This window comes from Pongo abelii, chromosome 8 (genome assembly GCF_028885655.2).
Source record: "Pongo abelii isolate AG06213 chromosome 8, NHGRI_mPonAbe1-v2.0_pri, whole genome shotgun sequence".
NCBI lineage: Eukaryota > Metazoa > Chordata > Mammalia > Primates > Hominidae > Pongo > Pongo abelii.
In genome coordinates this window covers 25,676,244-25,698,196 of record NC_071993.2, presented here as the reverse complement: position 1 = coordinate 25,698,196, position 21,953 = coordinate 25,676,244, and the positions used below count along the sequence as shown (strand labels likewise).

At 36.8% G+C, this 21,953-nt stretch overlaps 1 protein-coding gene and 1 pseudogene across 1 annotated transcript in view; one reads left to right on the top strand and one right to left on the bottom strand.

The window, feature by feature from the left end:
* The window catches only part of GPR158 (G protein-coupled receptor 158), a 424,507-nt gene that overhangs the window by 65,518 nt on the left and 337,036 nt on the right, over positions 1 to 21,953 (bottom strand). The window lies entirely within an intron of this gene.
* Positions 13,324 to 13,382, top strand: LOC112135308 (U6 spliceosomal RNA; annotated as a pseudogene).

Genomic DNA, 21,953 nt, shown 5'->3' with positions numbered 1-21,953 from the left:
ATTACAGATACGTGCCACCATACCCAGCTAATTTTTTTTTCTTTTTTTTTTTTTTTTTTTTTTTGCATTTTTAGTAGAGACGGGGTTGTACCATGCTAGCCAGGATGGTCTCAAACTCCTGATCTCAAGTAATCCGTGTTTTTTTTTTTTGTTTTTTGGTTTTTTTTTTTTTGCATTTTTAGTACATTCGGAGTTTTACCACATTAGCCAGGATGGTCTCAAACTCCTGACCTCAAGTAATCCGCCTGCCTCAGCCTCCCAAACTGCTGGGATTACAGGCATGAGATACTGCGCCTGGCCTAATTCAGATCTTTAAAAGTACATATGTCTATGTTTAAATTGTAACTAAGGAAGAGTGAAGATGTCAGGTAAAACCTGGCAGATTGAACATGTTTATGTCTGCTACTTTTGGAAACCCTAAATGACTGTAAAAACACTCAAGGCGAAAAACGAATCTCAGTAAGAATGACAACAGATGATAGATATCAACACAATTATAGAGAGGAAAAGCATATGCCAAAGCATAACCAGATGAAGATGTCAAAGAAAGCTGAAAACTGAAAGCTGGCCCAGGAGAGAAGGAAGCAACTCAGAGTCTATCTCATTATCTTTTTGGCGAGGGGTAATAACAACATCTAATGAATGCATGCTATATTCCAGTTACTTTTTAAGTGCCCTACATAAAATAACTTATTTCTTACAACAATACTGTGATGTAGGCATTATTACTACTCCCACTTTACATATGGGGAAGCTGAGGCAAAGTTAAGGAATTTGCCCCAGGTCACATAGCTGGTAAGTGGCAGAGCTGGGTTTAAACTCAGCTGGGGTCTGGAGTCTGAGCTCATTATCGCTATGCAATATGCCTTACCTTTACAAAGAAAGGACAGAGTAGAAAGATTAAAATTAGTGATCTTTGATGGAGGATGGATGTTGTAGAATGCCTGGTGCTATAAAATGTTGGCCAGTTTGTTCAATGAAGTGAACAAGGCAGGGTTGAACTGAACACTGCTGACAAGGTAAAAATAACTTCCAAGGAAAATAAATGAAATATATAAAGAATGAAGTTAACAAATGGTAAAATGAATGTTTTAAGCCAAATAATTCATGTAGAAAAATTGTGAAAGCAGAGTGACATCCCAGAGATTAAACTACTGAGAGAGAAGATATAGCCATAGCCATGATAAAGAGTGGAAGCCAGGAACCAATGTATTGGTCTTCCACCCTGATTGAACACCAGAACCAACGATAATGGTTTAAACGATATATAAGTTCAGGTTTTTCTTGTAGAAACTGATTCCGTAAATTGAGGGCAGAAACTGAATGATTTTTTTCTTAAGGTTAACAGGTGGTTTTAATTTGACAAGGACTAAGGGCTGCTAATACTAGTCCACAGCCCGGAAGCAAGCCACATGTGAAACTGGTATAGCCAAAGCTCAGATGAAGACTAGGGATGGAAAATGTCTAAGAACTGCTGAAGTACAGCAAAAATTCTATTTCTGGAAAACTGTCCTACATAAACATCATATGAAATAGCAGAAATATATATGCAAGAATATTCACTAAAGCATTTTTTGCAAGACCAAAAACACTGAAAACATTCTCCACCTGTAGGGGACAGGTTCACTATGGTAATTAAAGTTACAGCCATTCAATGGAAAACCGTGAAATTTAAGGGAATTAAGTGGATCTGATTCTGTTGCTATGAAAACACCTTTAAGATAAATTGTTAAATAAAAAGAAAGCTGCAGAACAGTATTAGCATATGCTTCTGTTTGTATCTACATCAAAAGGAATATCTAGATACACATTCAATACACTATAAAGACTACCTCTGAGTAGGTTGACTGGGAATGACAAGGCAAGGGGCAAAAGGAGATTTTACTCTTTAAGTTATATGCTTTGGTATTTTTTTTTAAACAAATGTATCACTTTTGTAATAAAGGAATGAAAAAATGCATGAAAGGATTTCTGGTTATGTCATTGCATAAATGCCTGGCTCTTAAAATGGGAAATTGAGGGTGTTTTCTACACATTGGGGAACAGAGAGCAAAGTGGAGAAAGTATCATATGTAATATCTATATGGTGACCTTATGTGGAGGTGGAAAGATACAGAAAACTACCCAAGGAGAAGCAAGAGAATCTTAAGAACTCCAGACCTCAACAAAGAAACAAAAATGCAGAATTCACAGGAAAAGAGTTGAGGTATGGTATTTTGAGAAGAAAGATGAAAAAATGATGATGAGACACAATATAGAATTAAGCGATACAGGCAAAAGCTTTTTTACAGCCAAGAACAGAATACACACAAAAAATGCATCACTCTTAGGCATACCCTGTCCCTGGGCAGTGGCCCACCTGTTTAGCTTAGTATGGTGCCTCATCCGTTTCACAGAGAGTCTTGCATAGACCATTCTCTGGCGAAAAACAAACAACAACAAAACCCACCTCTTTCTCTTTAGGGTCCAAAGATTCATGTCAGTAGTCCTCCTTCTCAACTCGGTTAAAGAAAATGTGCAAAACATATAGTACAACAGACTCCAAAAACCACAAATTACACTAGAAGTCTAAAGTCATAATTATGCAAATTGCAGTTACAACCTAGAACCAGAATTGTCCTGATAGTCCTATGTCTCCCTCTGTGAAGAAGTCACCATTTCCAGTACGATCTCCCAATGCTCCAGGCAGAAATAAGCATCTATTTCTGGAGGAGCAGGGTGGTATCGTGGAAAGATGATAGGCTCTGGAGGCCCAAGGGACTGCTCTGCCACTTCCTAACGGCATGACCTTGAGCAGCCCACTCTGACCATCTCCTCCCTCATGTGGAAAGCTGAGTAATAATCCTCCCTCCCTCACAAGATAGGAAGAATTATGTGAAAGCACTGACAACTAAAGTGGTGTAATTATTTCTCCTATATTTATTCCTTAAAGATTGATGCAAAACCCGTTTTATTCCTGTCTAAAGTGAGCATGAGGTGATCCTACCAGATCCTTATAAATTCCCTCAATGGCAGATTAACATAAATAATACCAAATCCTATGACGAGGGAGCCGCTTTGCCAGCCTGTTTCAGTCTGACTCACTGCCTCATCCCTTTTGAGAGGACACTTTCTTATTACTTAGCCCCAAATAAAAAGGACTGAAAATAAATATCTAGGTGTAACTATGAGTTGCCATAAAACCTTTTCAGATTTGTCAGCAAACAATAACAAATTGGTGTTCTCCATATATTTTTAGTCTTCCTCCTATTCACTTTTCTAGAAGGCTCTGCTTAACACATGGTCATTATCAATAATCAAAACCAGCACGGACACAGGGTTTTTACCTTTTGTTACATACTTGATGTTTCTCTTTTCCTGACTTGAGATACTTAGGACAATAAGTAACTTGCCCAGGACAACATAGCTGAATGTGTCAAAGGTGGAATTACCCTAAATTGTCAACATTTTCAATCTCCACACAAGGTGCCGTTCTCTATAAAAAATTTGTTTTAATATAAAAATATATATGTTATCTTAAAGGTTCCAATAAAAGAATTGTTCAAGAATATTTTTCTTACTAATCATTGGAATGTCTAAAATACCTACCATTAGCATTATTTTTTAATCTTCAAAAGATCCCTAGACATGTGTCTGAAAGGATTAGAGTAATGACAAGTAACTGAAAGCCACTTAGGACAGAATAAGCTCCTGAAGGAAGAGGCACAGAATGGCTAAGTTTTGACGCAAAGTAGAAGGGAAGAAAATATTCAGGACATGGTCTACTGCTCAGATGGGGAGATTCCAGTGAAGCCGTCTCCAGCAGACCAGAGAGCTGACACAAGGCTGGAAAAGGGCTTGGTACTGGTGCAGAAAGAATTGTTCAAGGAGAGGCAGAGAGCGACTGAGAAGGAGTTAAATGATCCTTGACCTGTTTCCTGTCACTTCCTCTAAAGATGTCTTATTGCATCAAAATTGGTTAAGTGTTATCGCATCAAGATTGCTTAATGTAAGCAAGACCTGAAGCAGAATTTGTCTCTGCATACGTGCTTATTTGTCTGGATAATGGATAAGCTTTGTTTGTTTTATACGTCTTTAAACTCTCCTGCCTGTTGCGGACTCACTAGCAACAGAGCACTCTTGCTGCAGCACACCCTCTGCGGGCAGGTGGGGCAAGGACGCTTAGCTGCAGATACTTCAAAAGGCTGTCAGATGGGCCTCCTGCCTTTCCAGTGTCCAGTCAGGTGTGAGGTCCTGTGGATTCTACATCTGTAATAATATTTTATCACTACAGGTCATTTTGAGCTGTTCTTATACTTCACAGAAACAGAATCAAAGAATGTGTGTTCCTTTGTGAGACTGAGTGACTACCGTCTTCTTGGTGCCGTAACCAGATTCACGCTGGCATTAAAATATGCCCACATATTGGGAAAGCCCTTGGAGTTCTGTTTTGTTTTTTAATAACACTTTTCACTTTTCTCATGTATTATCTTATGGAAGAAGCCACACAGTTACAGTTCCACTTCAGCTCATGAGGAGACCATCTCAGAAGTATAGGGATGACAAAGATCTTCAGCTGCCACTCCATCTCCCGCCTCCCCACCTAGAGCCTATAAGGAGCAGAAGGGCTGAGGAGGCAAAAGGGGGAGAGGATGAGTCTAGACATTTTCAGTGGTGACACACTAAAGCAGTAAGATACGAAAGGCCAGTAGGTTTTAATTTTCCTAATCAAACGGATGGAAAAGTGAGACAAAATATGTGAAAACAATTGTTGGTTGCTTGGCAGTTGTTAGAGGAGCAAGAGAAAAATATGGGCAGAACGGGGCAGGTCTAGGCACTGGAACCAAGGCCTGTTACTCAAAACAGAGGGAAACTTGAAAGATCAGGCCATGGTCCCAATGGCCAGGAATGAAAAAGGCTGTCGTGAGAGGGACTTTTCTCAGGCCAAGGCATAGTATTCCTGATTCCTTTAACTCCATCTCAGTCTTCACATCTAAGTGATTTTGGTGTTCATGTGTTTTACCACAATTTCTTGGCATTGTTTTTTATTAGTAATCTTTATATTGTGCTTTTATCTTGTACTTGTATCTGCGAGTAAAATAATGAAGCACAAGTAAAGGCAATACCTGAGTAACGGGGGCAACCTCCAGTCCAACTTGCCACTCCCCCATCCCTGCAATGAGAGGCTTCCAAAAGATGCTTTTTGATAAGAAGTCTTACTTTCTATGAATTTCAAATTATTCACTTTATCTTTTATGTCCATTGATTTGTATATACTCTCAAATTGTTTTGTTTTTTTGAGAAGGAGTCTCGCTCTGTCGCCTAGGCTGGAGTGCAATGGCGCAATCTCGGCTTACTGCTACCTCCGCCTCCCGGGTTCAAGTGATTCTCCTGTCTCAGCCTCCCGAGTAGCTGGGATTACAGGTGCCCGCCACCATGCCCGGCTAATTTTTTGTATTTTTAGTACAGACAGGGTTTCACCGTGTTAGCAGGATGGTCTGGATCTCCTGACCTTGTGATCCACCCGCCTCAGCCTCCTAAAGTGCTGGGATTACATGCGTGAGCCACCACGCCTGGCCATATGCTCTCAAATTGTTGCCTAAGCTGGTTGTTACTTCCTCCCATATATTTATCCAGTTGTTTCAGTACCGTTCATTGAAAAGACTTTACTTTCCCTGTTGAATTACCTTGAAACTTCCATAACAAATCAATTGACAGTATATGTGTAGATATATTTCTGGTTGCTTTATTTTGTCCCATTGATCTATTTCTCTATCCTTAGGCCAATTAACACTGTATTAAGTCCTGTAACTTTAGAGTAATTTTTGAAATTTCATAGTATAAATCCTCTAGCTTTGTTCTTTTAAAACACTGACTTAGCTAGTTTGCATCTTTTATTTTCTATATAAATTTTAGACTAAACTTGTAAATTACTAAAAGAAAAGCCTGCTGGGGTTTTGATTACAATTGCAATGGTTCTACAGAACAATTTGAAGAGAACTTACACCACTTAATTCATGAACATCATGTGTTTCTCTATTTAGGTTTCCTTTATATTCTCTTAACAATATATTCTAGTTGTCAGTGTAGATTTCTTGCACATTTTTAAATGAATCTACTTGCATGTATTTAGTGCTTTTAGGTACTACTGTAAATGTAATTTTAAAATATTCATTTTCCAGTTGTTTGCTACTGTATGTAGGAATATCCTAGAACCCTGACAAATTCACTTATTAGTTCTAACACTGAAGATTTCTTCAGGTTTTTTAATGTACCCAATTATGTTGTATGTATATTTTTAAAATATTTTAATGCTTCCCATCTAATTTGTAGCTTTTTATTTCTTTCTCTTGCCTATTGCACTAGCCAAGACCTCCAGTATGATGTTTAATGAAAATAGTTTAAAAAGATATCCAGGCCTTGTTCCTGATGTTAAAGAAAAGTGTACATTCTTTCATATTAAGTATGATTTTAGATAGGTACCCTGTATTATACTGAGAAAGAGCCCTTTTTTTCCTTTTTACTGGGAGTCTTTAATCATAGATGGATGTTGAATTTTATCAAATGCTTTTTTCTGCATCTGTTGAGATGATGATATAAATTTTATCTTTATTCTGTGATAAATTTATTTAAAAAATATATTAATCTTGAATTGCTGAGATAAACACCACTTGGCCACAACGTATTATCATTTATATATGTATATTTATTATATATATATTATATATATAATTGGATCTCTCTATATGTATCTATATATGTAGATCCAATTTTCTAATACTTTGTTAAGGAATTTTGATTCTATGTTCATAAGGGGTATTGTTTGTCATGTTCTTTTCTAATTATATCTTGGTCAGGTTTTAGGGTCAGTATGGTAGTATGAGCTGATATCAGGATATTGGAACAATATGAATTGGGGGGTATTTCCTTTTCCTCTATTTTCTGAAAGAGTTAAGATTGAGACTATTCCATTCTTAAATGTGTAATAGAAGTAGCTAAAGATATCTTTGTCTATAGCTTTATTTCTGAGAAGTCTTTTTATTATAAATTTATTTATATGAAAATGTGTATTAAAATTTCCCATCTCTTCTGTCAATTTTAGTAAGTTGTATTTTTCAAAAAAAATTGTCCATTTCATCCAAGTTGTGGACTTTGTTGGCATCAAGTTTTATTGTAATACTAGCTTATTATCCTTTTAATCTCTGCAGGATCTTTAGCAATATTTTCTTTTTCATTCCTGATACTGGTAATTTGTGTATTCCATTTTTTTCTTGATCAGCCTTGACAGAGGTTTATCAACTTTATGACTTAAAAAATAACAGCTTTTGGGTTTAATTTTCTCTATTATATGTCTGATTTCAAGTAGATTCTTACTTTATTTTTTCCTTTATTCTACTTGTTTGGGGTTTGATTTGTTCTTTCTCCAGATGCATAGGGTAGAATCATAATTCACATTTTTTCTAATGTTAGCATTTAATTCTGTAAAGTTCCCTATAAACACTGCTTTGGCTGTATCCTACTAATTTTGATATCTCACATTTTCACTGTCATTCCATTTGAAATATTTCTAATTTCCATTTTCTTGTTTTACGTGCTAATTAAAAATCGTTTAATTTCCAAATATTCGGGGCTTTTAAGTTAACATATTATTGATTACTAATTTGATTCAAATTGAAGTCATAGGATATTCTTTTTTTAATCTCCATTTGAAAAAGTTTATAAGGATTCATTTTATGGTATACCATATGGTTATCTTGGTGAGCATTTCATACGTACTTTCGAAAAATGTGTAGTTTTGTGTATATCAATTAGTTCATCTTTTTAAGTCTATACCACTTGTACAGTTTTGTTATTTATCATTATTATTTTGCACAAAGGTGTAAAAATCTCTGACTTGACTGTGAATTCATCTATCCTTTTAGCTCTGTCTTATCTCTTCCTTTATGCATTTTGATGTTCTATTATTACGTGCATATATGTTTAGAATTGTCATGGCTTCCTGATGAATTGAGTTTTATCACTATGATAACATGTCCTTCTTTTTTTCTGTTAATATCTCCTTTCTTGAAGCCTATTTTGTCTGATATTAATATAACCATTCCAATTTTCTTATGACTGTATCTTTTGCAATCATGTTACTTTTATCTTATCTATACATTGTACAGCATATAGCTGGGGCTTGTTTTTTTGCCAGTCTGGTAATCTTTGCCCAATTGCTTCCCAGCCTGTGAGTGGGCTTCCAAAGCCCTGAGTCTCTCTGCAAGCCAGTCCACCAATCTTACTTTACTGGGGTTGTTTCTTGATTGTCTGGCATCTGTGGACCAGCTCTGCCTATGTAACTCAGCAAATTTCTCTGCCATCCAGTGGGCTGCAAACATACCTTCTGCAACAAGGTCTGAACCCCAGCTTTACAGAGGAAGCCTCTTTCCAAGTTTATCCTTTCTTGAGCATGCTTCTTCAGCCTCATGATATTATTGAGTTCTCTTTGCATGCTTCTTCAGCCTTATGATATTATTGAGTTCTCTTTATATCTTTACAGTTATTGCCCTATCATAGTTTTAACAACTCTTTACATAAACTGCCACTATCCAAATTACTGTATAGTTTCTGTTTCCTGATTGGATCCAGATGAGTACATCTGCCTCCTGTGGCCCCCTCCTTTTCATAATTTACCCCCTCAATTTCCAGCTTCTCTAGCAGGATTAAACTCTATCCTCTGACATCTCAAGACAAACAGATTGCAGCTTTTTGCTTAAGTGCTAGTCTTCACACACTACATAAACTGGGAGCGCCCTCTGCAAAAGAGTAGGTAATGTAGCCCCCTACCTAGTGCAGTTCCCTTATTAAAGGATTAAATCCCTTCTAGTTTCTGCCTGCTTTTGACAGTTTTTCAGTTCTTTCAAATAATTGTGTTTTTATATATTTTCCAGAGTTGTATCTGCTGGAAGGTCAATTCAACATAACTGCTCAGTGATTAGAACCAGAATTGCTATGACTATTTTTTTTTTTTTTTTTTTAAAGACAAAATTGGACTGTCGCCCAGGCTGGAGTGCAGTGGTGACGATCTTGGCTCACTACAACCTCTGCCTCCCAGGTTCAAGCAACTCTCCTGCCTCAGCCTCCCGAGTAGCTAGGTTTACAGGCACATGCCACCACACCTGGCTAATCTTTGTATTTTAGTAGAGACGGGGTTTCATCATGTTGGCCAGGCTGGTCTCGAACTCCTGACCTCAGGTGATCCACCCACTTCAGCCTCCCAAAGTGCTGGGATTACAGAAGAGAGCCACCGTGCCTGGCCCTACTATGACTTTTATAAATAGCTTTATTGTAGTGTAATTCATATATCATTCATTCATTTGAAGTATAGTCACAGAGTTGTACAACAATTACCACAATCAATTTTTGAACATTTCCCCACCTCAAAAATGAACCCCATAATGATTAGCAGTCATTCCCCATTCTTCCCCTGCCACAGGCAGCCACTGACTAGTCTCCTTTCTGTCTCTATAAATGTGCTAATTCTGGACAATTCAAGTAATGGAATCGTGCAATCCATGGTCTTCTTTGATTGCTTTTTTTGATTTAGCACAATGTTTTCAAAGTTCATCCATACAATGTAGAGTACCATACAATGTATACTACTGATATACTGTAGCATGTATCACTACTTCTTTCCTTTTTATTAATAATATTCCACTGTATAGATATAATACATTGTGTTTATCCATTCATCAGTTAATGAACATGTGAATTGCTTCCACTTTTGAGCTATTATGAATTATGTAGCTACGAAGATTCATGTACAAGTGTTTTTGTGGACATATGCTTTCATTTCCCTTGGTTATATACTTAGGAATGGAATTGCTGAGTCATATGGTAACTCTGCTTAACATTTTGAGAAAATTTTCAACTGTTTTAGAGAGTGACTGCACCATTTTACATTCCTACCAGCAATGGATGATGTTTCCAATTTCTCTATCTCCTTGCCAACACTCATTGCCTATCTTTTTTATTATAGCCATCCTTGTGGGTGTAAAGTGTTATCACATTGTGGTTTTGATTTGCATTTCCCTAATGAGAAATGATGCTGATAATCTTTTCCTATGCTTATTGGCTATCTGTATATATTCTCTGGAGAACTGTCTATTCAGATCCTTTGCCTATTTTTTAGTTGGGTGAATTGTCTTTATATTATTGAGTTGTAATATTCTGGATATAAGTCCCTTATCAGACATATGATATACAAATATTGTCTCTTATTCTGTGTGCTTTCTTTTAACTTTCTTGGTAGTATAACTTGCAATATAGTTTTTGACTTTGATAAAGTTCAACTATGTATTTCATCTTTTGTCACTTGTGATTTTGGTGTCATATCTAAGAAACCATTGCTTACCCCAAGGTCATAAAAATTTATATCTATGTTTCCTTCTAAAAGTTCTACAGTTTTGGCTCTTCCATTTAGGACTCTGAGCTGTTTTGAGTTAATTTTTATATGTGGTATGAGCTAGGGATCCAACTCATTATTCTGCTTATGGATATCCAGTTCTTCTAGCATCATTTATTCAAAAGACTATTCTTTCCCCATTGAACATTCTTCACACACTTATCAATTGACCATAAATGGAAAGGTTTATTTTGGAACTCTCTGAATTTTATTCCATCCATCTTCATGTCTGTCTTATCTCAGTACCACATTATTTTGATCAGCACAGCTTTGTAGTAAGTTTGGTGGAAGTAAGGGAGTATGAGTCTTCCGATTTTTTTTCTGCTTTTTGAAATTATTTTAGATATTCTGGGCCTCTTGCATGTCTATATACATTTTAGAACGAGCTTGGAAATTTTAACAAAAAGATAGTTGGGTTTTCATAGGCTTGCATTGGATCTGTGGATCAATCTGGGGAGTACTGCTAACCTATTCAGTTTTCTAATCCATGAGTTCCATTTATGTAGTTCTTGAATGCCTTTTAATGATGTTTTGTAGTTTTCATTGTATAGTTTTGCACTTCTTTTATTAGATTTGTAAATATTTTATTCTTTTTCTAGTGGAATTGTTTTATTAATTTCATTTTAGGATTATTCATTGCTAGTATAAGAAAATAAAATTGCTTTTATATTCTGATCTTGTATTCTGCAACTTTGCTGAACTTATTAGTTCTAAAGATCTTTTTTGTGCATTCCTTAGAGTCTTCTCTCTATAAGATCATTTCATCTGCAAATAGAGACAGTTTTACTTCTTCCTTTCTAAAGTAAAAGCCTTTTTTTCTTCTTCTTCATTTTCTTGCCTAATTGCTGTGGCTAGAATCTCCAGCACAATGTTGAATAGAAGTTGTAACAGTATAAATCATTGTGTTGTTCCTGATCTTAGATGTCTGCTAGGTCTAGTTGGTTTATACTGTTTCCTTGTTGATCTTCTGTTTAGGTTGTTCTATTCATTACAAAAAGTAGGGTACCAAAGTCTCCAAATATTTTGCTTAAATTGTTTATTTCTCAGCTACACAGCTTTCTGTAGCAGAAAAACGTATTAGAATTTGAGGAGTCCACCTACTGACCAAAACCTATGTCTGATTTTTCAGGCCCAACCACAGGCAATTATAAAAACTTTATCTGGCAAACCTTTTAGGGGAACTCTGTCCTCCCCACTTGGTGCACAGTCTTGATGCACTGCAGTTGCTAGAGGGGGCTGCAGTCAAGGACTCAGGCTCCCTGGCTAGCCACGCTCTTACTCATGTCTGCATTCCTAGCAGAGCTGTCTCCATCCAAGCCATCCAAGAGTTCTTCCACACAGAGGACCTTAAAGATGTTTTCTTCACTCTGACTTAGTACTCTTCCATTTCTAGCCCTTCTCCCAACCCCTGGATCCACAGGACTTCAGGAGCCTTTTGTTCAGGCCTCCCACTGCAGTGAGACATTCCCCATGCCTGTGTTGACCCATCTGACCCTTGTGCATGGTGCCGTCCCATGGGGAAAAATGGAACAGCAGGGAAGACAGCACTTTCTTCAGTTCAGCCTCTTGCTTATACTAAGCGATTAAGGGCTTGACTGTTTCTTCCATTTCGGCTTGTTGCCTTAACCAGTTATACTGACATCTAGCAGCTCAGCTTCTCCAGTTCAGCTCAGCTCTTGAAAGTACTTTTAAATACAATTTTACTTTTTTTCAGTTTAAAAAAATATAGAAATTGAGATTAATATAACCTTGCCATCTGCACACCACACAAATTAATACGTGTATATATTTTGTTATAATCGCTGTGGCTCTTTAAACAACTGAAAACTTTACCCATATTAAGGAGAAGCTTCCTAATTCCCCTTCACAGTCCCATGTCTCCTACTTTCTCTAGAGGCAAGCACTAAAAAGTCTGACATAAAGCCATCCAGTACATGTTTTCTATGTTTGTTCCATTTATATGTATCCATAAATAATATACAAGCGTATTTTGTGAGTTTTCAAACTTGTATGTAAGTAGTCAATTGTGTTTCAGCCTTCTGCAACTCACAGGTCTGTCTTTATAGTGAATTAAATTAAATAAATGCAATTTCCTTCAAGGCAAAGTCAAATCCAGATCCCTTTTCTCATTAGTCATTTCCCCCCAACATCTATATCTCATTACCAAAGCCAAAGAGAATTTGATGGAAGTTGGCATTGCCATCAACAGGGTTACAAGGGATAAGGAGGCCATGACTCTGTTGGAATATCTCTCTTTATAAAAAAGTAAGCCTACAATTTCCTTGAAAACAGGACTCAAATGGATGTCCAGAGCTTTTTAAAAGCAGGCGATTTATTACATTCCCTGACCATGCCAAGCACTGGAGGGTAACAGGGTTAACAGGAACTAGTTGAAAATGTGGATTTAAATATTTTGGGGAATTTCTCTAAAACTGCCAAGAAATGACAGAGGTGAGAAGAGCTGTTGAGAATACCTATGTCAATACTCTTAACTTACATAGTAAGAAGCTGAGACCCCAAAAGACTAAGTGACTTGTGCTAGGTCACACAACTGGCTACACCAGAACTATAACTCAGTTCTGATCCCTTGTTCTCTGCTTTTTACACCAATTACTGGTTATTAAACTGGCCTCTGTGGAGACATCTCAGTGGTTATTTATGACAGTCAAAAGAGAAGATCAAGTAAGTGAGTTTCTGGGCCCTTATCTCCTTTCATCCAGAGTGCCTGAACTCTGAATAATTATCATCTTCTTATTGTCTATGTAGGATTCAATGACTATTCCTTCAATACCTTTTGGCAGCAGTTTTCATATAAAGTAATATTTGTAGGATTTTTTTCTGCCATTGCTTTCACACCATCAGCAAGATAACATTCTACTAAAGTCATTTGATGTGTGCTGCATTAGCATGGCCCATGTGCAAGGATGACACACAAATTCATGAAGCGTTCCATGTTTTTCTGACCGGCAGCTCTTGCGCCCCAGATCTTCCCTCTGACACAGTCTACCAAATGAGAAGAAACCAGAAAAACAATTCTGGTAATATGACAATACAGGGTTCTTTAATGTCCCCAAAAGATCACACTAGCTCACCAGCAATGGATCCAAACCAAGAAGAAATCTCTAAGTTGCCAGAAAAAGAATTCAGGAGGTCAACTATTCAGCTAATCAAGGAGGCACCAGATAAAGGTGAAGTCAAACTTAAATAAAAAATGTGATACAAGTTAGGAAGGAAAAAATTTTCAGTGAAATAGATAACATAAACTAAAAACAATCACAATTTCTAAAAATGAAGGACATACTTAGCGAAATGCAAAATGCACTGGAAAGTCTCAGCTATAGTATCGAACAAGTAGAAGAAAGAACTTGAGAGCTCAAAGACAAGGCTTTTGTATTAATCAACAAAGACAAAGAAAATTTTTTTTTAAAAATGAACAAAGCCTCCAAGAAGTTTGGGATTATGTTAAATGACCAAAGCTAAGAATAATTGGTGTTCCTGAGGAAGAAAAGTTTGGAAAACATTTGAGGGAATAATTGAGGAAAACTTCCCCGGCCTTGTTAGAGATCTAGACATTCAAATACAAGAAGCTCAAAGAACACCTGAGAAATTTATCACAAAAAGATCATCACCTAGGCACATAGTCATTAGGTTATTTAAAGTCAAGATGAAGGAAAAAATCTTAAGAGCTATGAAGTAAAAGCACCAGGTAACATATAAAGGAAAACCTATCAAATTAACAGCAGATTTATCAGCAGAAACCCTACAAGCTAGAAAGGATTGGGGTCCCATTTTTAGCCTCCTTAAACAAAACAGTTATCAGCCAAGAATTTTGTATCCAGCAAAACAAAGCTTCATAAATGAAGGAAAGAAACAGTCTTTTACAGACAAACAAATGCTAAGAGAATTCACTACCAAGCCAGCACTACAAGAACTGCTAAAAGGAGCTCTAAATCTTGAAATAAATCCTTGAAATATACCAAAATAGAACCTCCTTAAAGTATAAATCTCACAGGGCCTATATAACAATAACACAATGAAAAAGAAGGTTTTCAGGCAACAAACAGCACGATGAATAAAATAGTACTTCACATCTCAATATCTCAATACTAACATTGAATGTAAATGGCATAAATGCTCCACTAGAAAGAATGGCTGTCTTCAAGAGACTCATGAGACTCACCTAACATATAGGACTTACATAAACTTAAGGTAAAGGGCATGGAAAAAAGATATTCCATGCAAATGGACACCAAAAGTGAGCAGGAGTAGCTACTCTTATTTCAGACAAAACAAACTTTAAAACAACAGCAGTTAAAGACAGAGGGACATTATATAATGATTCAAAAAGTGTCCAACGGGAAAATATCAATCTTAAATATGTATGCACCTAACACTGGAGCTCCCAAATGTATAAAACAATACTAGATCTAAGAAATGAGATAGACTGCAACACAATAGTGGGAGACTTTAATACTCCACTGACAGCACTTAGGTCATCGAGACAGTCAACAAAGAAACAATGGATTTAAACCGTACCTTAGAACAAATGGACTTAACAGATATGTTTAGAACATTGTACCTGACAACTGCAGAACATACATTCTATTCATCAGCACATGGAACATTCTCCAAGACAGACCATATGATAGGACACAAAACAAGTCTCAATAAATTTTAAAAAACTGAAATTATATCAAGTACTCTCTCCGACCACAGTAGAATAATATTGGAAATCAACTCCGAAAAGAACCCCCAAAGCCATGCAAATACATAGAAATTAAATAATCTGCTACTGAATGATCATTGGGTCAACAATGAAATCAAAATGAAAACTTTAAAATTCTTTGAACTGAAGGATAATAGTGACACAACCTATCAAATCCTCTGGGATATAGCAAAAGCAATGTTAAGAGAAAAGTTCATAGCATTAAATGCCTACATCAAAAAGTCTGAAGGAGCACAAATAGGCAATTTAAGGTCACACCTCACAGAACTGAAGAAAAGGGAACAATCCAAACCCAAACTCAGCAGAAGAAAAGAAACAACGAATATCAGAGCAGAGCTAAATAAAATTGAACCAAAAAAAAAAAAAACAAAAGATAAATGAAACAAAAAACTGGTTCTTTGAAAAGATAAATAAAATTGATAGACTGTTAGCGAGATTAACCAAAAAAACAAGAGAGAAAATCCAAATAAGCTCAATTAGAAATGAAAGATATTACAACTGATAACACAGAAATACAAAAGATCATTCAAGGCTACTATGAATGCACAAAAACTAGAAAATCTACAGGAGATGGATAAATTCCTGGAAATATACAATTCTCCTAGATTAATCCAGGAAGAAATAGAAACTCTGAACAGACCAATAGCAAGCAGCGAGACTGAAATTATAATAAAAAAATTGCCAACAACAAAAAAAATCGGGACCAGATGAATTCACAGCTGAATTCTATCAGACATTCAAAGAAGAATTGGTACCAATTGATCCTATTGACACTATTCCAAAAGATAAAGAGGGAATCCTCCCTAAGTCATTCTATGAAGCCAATATCAGCCTAATTCCAAAACCAGGAAATAGCATAACAAAAAAAGAGAACTACAGACAAATATCCCTGATGAACACAGATGTAAAAATTCTTAATAAAATACTAGCTAACTGAATCCAACAGCATAACAAAAAGATAATCCACCATGATCAAGTGGGTTTCATACCAGGGATGCAGAAATGGTTTAATATCCACAAGTCAGTAAATGTGATATAGCACATAAACATTATTAAAAGCAAAAATCACATGATCATCTCAATAGACACAGAAAAAGCATTTGACAAAATCCAGCATTCCTTTATGATTAAAACTCTCAGCAAAATCAGTACAGAAGGGACATACCTTAAGGTAATAAAAGCTATCTATGACAAACCCACAGCCAACATTATACCGAACAGGGAAAAGTTGAAAGCATTCCCCCTGAGAACTGGAACACAAGACAAGGCTGACCACTTTCACCACTTCTATTCAACATAGTATCGGAAGTCCTAGCCAGAGCAGAGAAGAGAAGGAAATAAAGGGCATCAAAATTCATAAAGAAGAAGTCAAATTGTTGCTGTTTGCTGATGATATGATAGTATACAAAGAAAACCCTAAAGACTCATCCAAAAAGCTCCTCGAACTGGTAAATTAATTCGGCAAAGTTTCAGGATACAAAATTAATGTATACAAACCAGTGGCTCTGCTATATTCCAACAGTGACCAAGCAGAGAATTAAATCAAGAATTCAATTCCTTTATGATAGCTGCAAAAAAATAAAATACCTAGGAATATACCTAATCAAGAAGGTAAAAGCCCTCTACAAGGAAAACCACAAAACACTGATGAAAAAAATTATAGACAACACAAACAAACGGAAACACATCCATGCTCATGGATTGGTGGAATCAATATTGTGAAAATGACCATCCTGCTAAAAGCGATCTACAAATTCAATACAATTCTCATAAAATACCACCATCTTTCTTCACAGAACTAGAAAAAATCCTAAAATTCATATGGAACCAAAAAAAGAGCCCACATAACCAAAGCAAGACTAAGCAAAGAGAACAAATATGGAGGCATCACAATATCCGACTTCAAACTATACTGTAAGGCCATAATCACCAAAACAACATGGTACTGGTATAAAAATAGGCACATAGACCAATGAAACAGAATAGAGAACCCAGAAATAAAGCCAAATACTTACAGCCAACTGATCTTCGACAAAGCAAACAAAACAAAGTAGGGAAAGGATACCCTTTTCAACAAATGGTGCTGGGATAACTGGCAAGCCATGTGTAGAAAAATGAAACTGGATCCTCATCTCTCACCTTATACAAAACTCAAGATGGATCAAAGACTTAAATCTAAGACCTGAAACCATAAAAATTCTAGAATATAACACTGGAAAAGCCCTTCTAGACATTGGCTTAGACAAAGACTTCATGACCAAGAATCCGAAAGCAAATGCAACAAAAACAAAGATAAATAGATGGGACTTAAACTAAAGTGCTTCTGCATAGCAAAAGAAACAATCAGCAGAGTAAACAGACAACCCACAGAGTGGAAGAAAATTTTTGCAATCTATACATCTGACAAAGGACTAATATCCAGAATCTACAACAAACTCAAATCAGCAAGAGTAAAACAAATAATCCCATCAAAATGTGGGCTAAGGACATGAGTAGACAATTCTCAGAAGATATACAAATGGCCAAAAAACATATGAAAAATGTTCAACATCACTAATGATCAGGGAAATAAAAATCAAAACCACAATGCGATACCACCTTACTTCTGCAAGAATGGCCATAACCAAAAATTCAAAAAATAATAGATGTTGGCAGGGATATGAAAAAAAGGGAACACTTCTACACTGCTGGTGGGAATATAAACTAGTACAACCACTATTGAAAACAGTGTGGAAAGTCCTTAAAGAACTAAAAGTAGAACTACCATTTGATCCAGCAATCCCACTACCAGGTATCTACCCAGAGAAAAAGAAGTTGTTATATGACAAAGATACTTGTACATGCATGTTTATGGCAGCACAATTTGCAATTGCAAAAATATGGAACCAGCCCATATACCCATCAAGCAATGAGTGGATAAAGACATTGTGGTTTATACATACCACGAATACTACTCAGCCATAACAAGGAACAAAATAATAGCATTCACAGCAACCCGGATGGAATTGGAGACCATTATTCTTTTTTTTTTTTTTCTTTTTTTAATTTTAATTTTAAGTTCCAGGGTACATGTGCACGATGTACAGGTTTGTTACATATGTAAACGGGTGCCATGGTGGTTTGCTGCACCTGTCAACCCATCACCTTGCTATTAAGCCCAGCATGCATTAGCTATTTTTCCTCAGGGAGACCATTATTCTAAGTGAAGTAACTTAGGAATGGGAAACCAAACATTATATGTTCTCGCACATAACTGAGAGTTGAGCTAGGAGGATGCAAAGGCATAAGAATGATATAATGGACTTTGGAGATTCCCAGAAAGGGTGGCAGCAGGGTGATGGATAAAAGACTACACATTGGTTACAGTGTACACTGCTCAGGTGATGGGTGCACCAAAATCTCAGAAATCACCACTAAAAAACTTACTCATGTAAAAAAACACCACCTGTTCCCCAAAAAACTATTGAAATAAAACATAATAAATACATAAATAAATACATAAAACAAAGTCCTTTGATGAATTCTCGACAGTTCATCTAAACAGATTGTACTGGGCTAAGTTGCCAAATAATATTACTATCAACTTTGTACTCATTTACATATCATGCTAAAATGGGTAAAACCAAGGGGTTTACAACATGGCTATTCTATTAAAATGTAAAGCTCCTTTACAATATCATCTTTGGAATTAATTTATTAGCTATATGGTATATACTTTTTTATTTTTCTTTGAACTATTTTATCAAATAAAGGTACATTTGGAAACACTCTTGGTTGTCTATCTGAACAAAATTATTCTTCTTCATTACCAATTCAGATGTTATTCAAGGGTCCAACTCTGTGGAAGACTCTATTTTCCAAAGATGAGCACACTGATCTATGTCTCATCCCACATGCTCTTCTTACTATATGTGCTTACTTACCTCCTTGCACCTTGTAACTGCCTCGTCCAGTAGAGTATACTGGAAGTGACGTTATGGGACTTTGGAAGTTAAGTCATAAAAGGCAATATAGGCTGGGCACAGTGGCTCATGCCTGTAATCCCAGCACTTTGGGAGGCCAGGGCTGGTGGATGACCTGAGGTCAGGAGTTCAAGACCAGCCTGGCCAACATGGTGAAACCTCGTCTCAACTAAAAATACAAAAATTAGCCGGGTGCAGTGGCACACACCCATAGTCCCAGCTACTCAGGAGGCTGAGGCAGGAGAATTTCTTGAACCCAGGTGGAGGTTGTGGTGAGCGGAGATCGCACCACTGCACTCCAGCCTGGGCGACAGAGCGAGATTCTGTGTCAAAAAATAAAAAAATAAAACAAATAAAATAAAAGGCAATACAGCTTACACCTGGCTGTGTTCTCCTTGGATTGCCTGCCCTTTGAACATGGGCATGTTTTGTAAGGAAGTCAAACATCCACACAGAAAATACACATAGGTGTATATGTTCCAGCTACAGCTCTAGCTGTTATAGTCATCCCAGCCAAGAACAAGCACCAACAGTAAATGTGTTAGTGAGAAACCTTCAGAAAAATGTCATCCTAAGCCTTTAAGTCTTCCAGAACCGGCTCAGACATCCTGGAGCAGAGAGAAGCCATTCCTGCACTAGCTTGTCAGAACTATTGACCCACAGATTCCACGGGCATGATAAGTAGCTGCTTTATGCCTAAGCTTTGAGGTAATTTGTTATGCAGCCATAGTAACTGAAACAACCCTGCACAATGAAGTCCATGATATTCAGGGGACACTTACTCTATATATTGCCCCAGAGGTGAATTCTGATTAAATTAAGCATGTAGTTCTCAATCAATCAGAAGCAATTGTGCTCCCAGGTGACATGTGAAAATGTCCAGAGACATTTTTGATCGTCACAGTGAGGGAGGCGGTGCTTCTGGTGTTTACTGGGTGGTTGCCAGGGATGCTGCTAAACATCCTAGCATGCACAGGACAGCCTACCCCCTCCACCAACAAAGAATTATCTAGGCCAAAATGGCAATAGTGCCAAAGCTGAGAATCCTTGAACTAGGCCAACAGCTTTGAGCACATAGACTTTACCAACTAGTAGCTACTTGTGAAGGAAATTCTTAACAGGTGAGAGGGAGAAAAGAAGATGCTAAGGCGTGTTAAAACATACCCGCAGCTGACAGACTAAATGGACTCCCTGTGGCTGAAATAAAGCATCAGAAACAGAACCAAGCAGCCATAGCAGGGAGAGGGGCTGGTCAAATACCCTTATATTACTAATTGCAATAAGGTCTTCTTCCTGTAATTAAGCAGAAACTAGTGCTTAAAAAACATTATCAAAACAGCTTTAACCAGGAGTTTCCCAATTGACCCTGGTGACCTGCCAGATGCCAGCTGACCTGACTTCCCCTACCCCCGACTTGTGGTCCCATCAGCAACTCTGATTGGACAGGAGACTGACCTTGCAAACATTCTTTCCTGATAAACAGCTACAGGCCTCAAGCTAGCGTCAGCCAGCATACAGAGACTGTGCACAAAATGCCTTTATACCCTCTAGTTCACCTTTCGTTGTAAAAAGCCAAATTCTGCTTCATTTTAATGTTAAAATTCCACCCTAAAATGAACATAGAATATATGTTACATATAGGTTTGCCTACTGCATATGTGCTTGACTTCCCTTATAAGTACCCGTAATTTTCCCCAAACCTGCTAAAAATGCATGGAAGGCAGACCTGAAAGACGGGAATGCCAGCTTTCCCTCTCCCTCTCCCTCTTCTGAACATGTGGTTTCGGTTTTCCTGGAGTTGACTTTCCCTGATCTGCAGATTGTCTCTCTGAAGATAAAAGTGTTCTCCTTTTCCTTCCTCCACAGATCTCATGGTCACTTGTTTAAAAAAAAAAAAAAAAAAAAAAAAGGATTAAATTCTAGCATCTAATTCTAAAAATTATGATGAAGTTGGAAACCAAACACACACAAAAACACCAACTATCGTCCCTTGACTGATATGGGAATTCAGGTGGAAATTTCCATTCGTAATCATCCTGCCTTTTTTGTTACGTTAAAAAACTGTCCTTATAAAATTTCTGTCATGAAAAAGAATAACTTAAAAAAACCTGCACATCAGAAATTATGGCTATATTTTATGGAATATAACTTCAGTATTGTAGGTTCTTCCTTAGTAAGTATTCAAATTGTTGCCTTGGGTAACAGTCAAGCTGGAATCCTAGATTTCTGAAAGTATAAATCTTTGACTTCTTTTGTGTGTCAAAGAAGCTTTGAATTTTCCTTTTCCCCTTTGCCATAAAGAGAAATTAACTGATGACTCTGATAATTTTATTTTAAAATAACATACCAGAGTGATTGTCATGTCAGATCATTGTTGCAATGTCATTAAGTTTTTTAAAAGATTTTCCTCGATACAGTATTATCTTTTCTTCCTTTGTGATACATAGCTTACCTTTTAAGAATGCTATAAACATATTTCTATAGTCAGATTTATATTTCCTTTTGCTGGTAGACTCTGTGCAGCATGGCATAGATTTCTTGAATTGTACAAACACAACATGAAAATTACTGCTTTGTTGCATATACATTTGGGCTCCCAATCACCTATAGATAGTGTTTATAGATAGTGTTTTCTATCTACCCCCAAACTGTTTACAGACAGAAACATCTCTGAATGTGTGTGCTTCCTGGTTCTATCTTCTTTCTGAAGGGTGGTGACTTTTTAACTAGGCTCCTCAGCTCTGTGTAGTAATCTTTAGCGCTGTTCAAAAATCTTCTTCTCTTTCCACGCAGGCAATAAATGATTAGACTGCCGTTCCACTTCTTCCTCTTAAAATTAGGA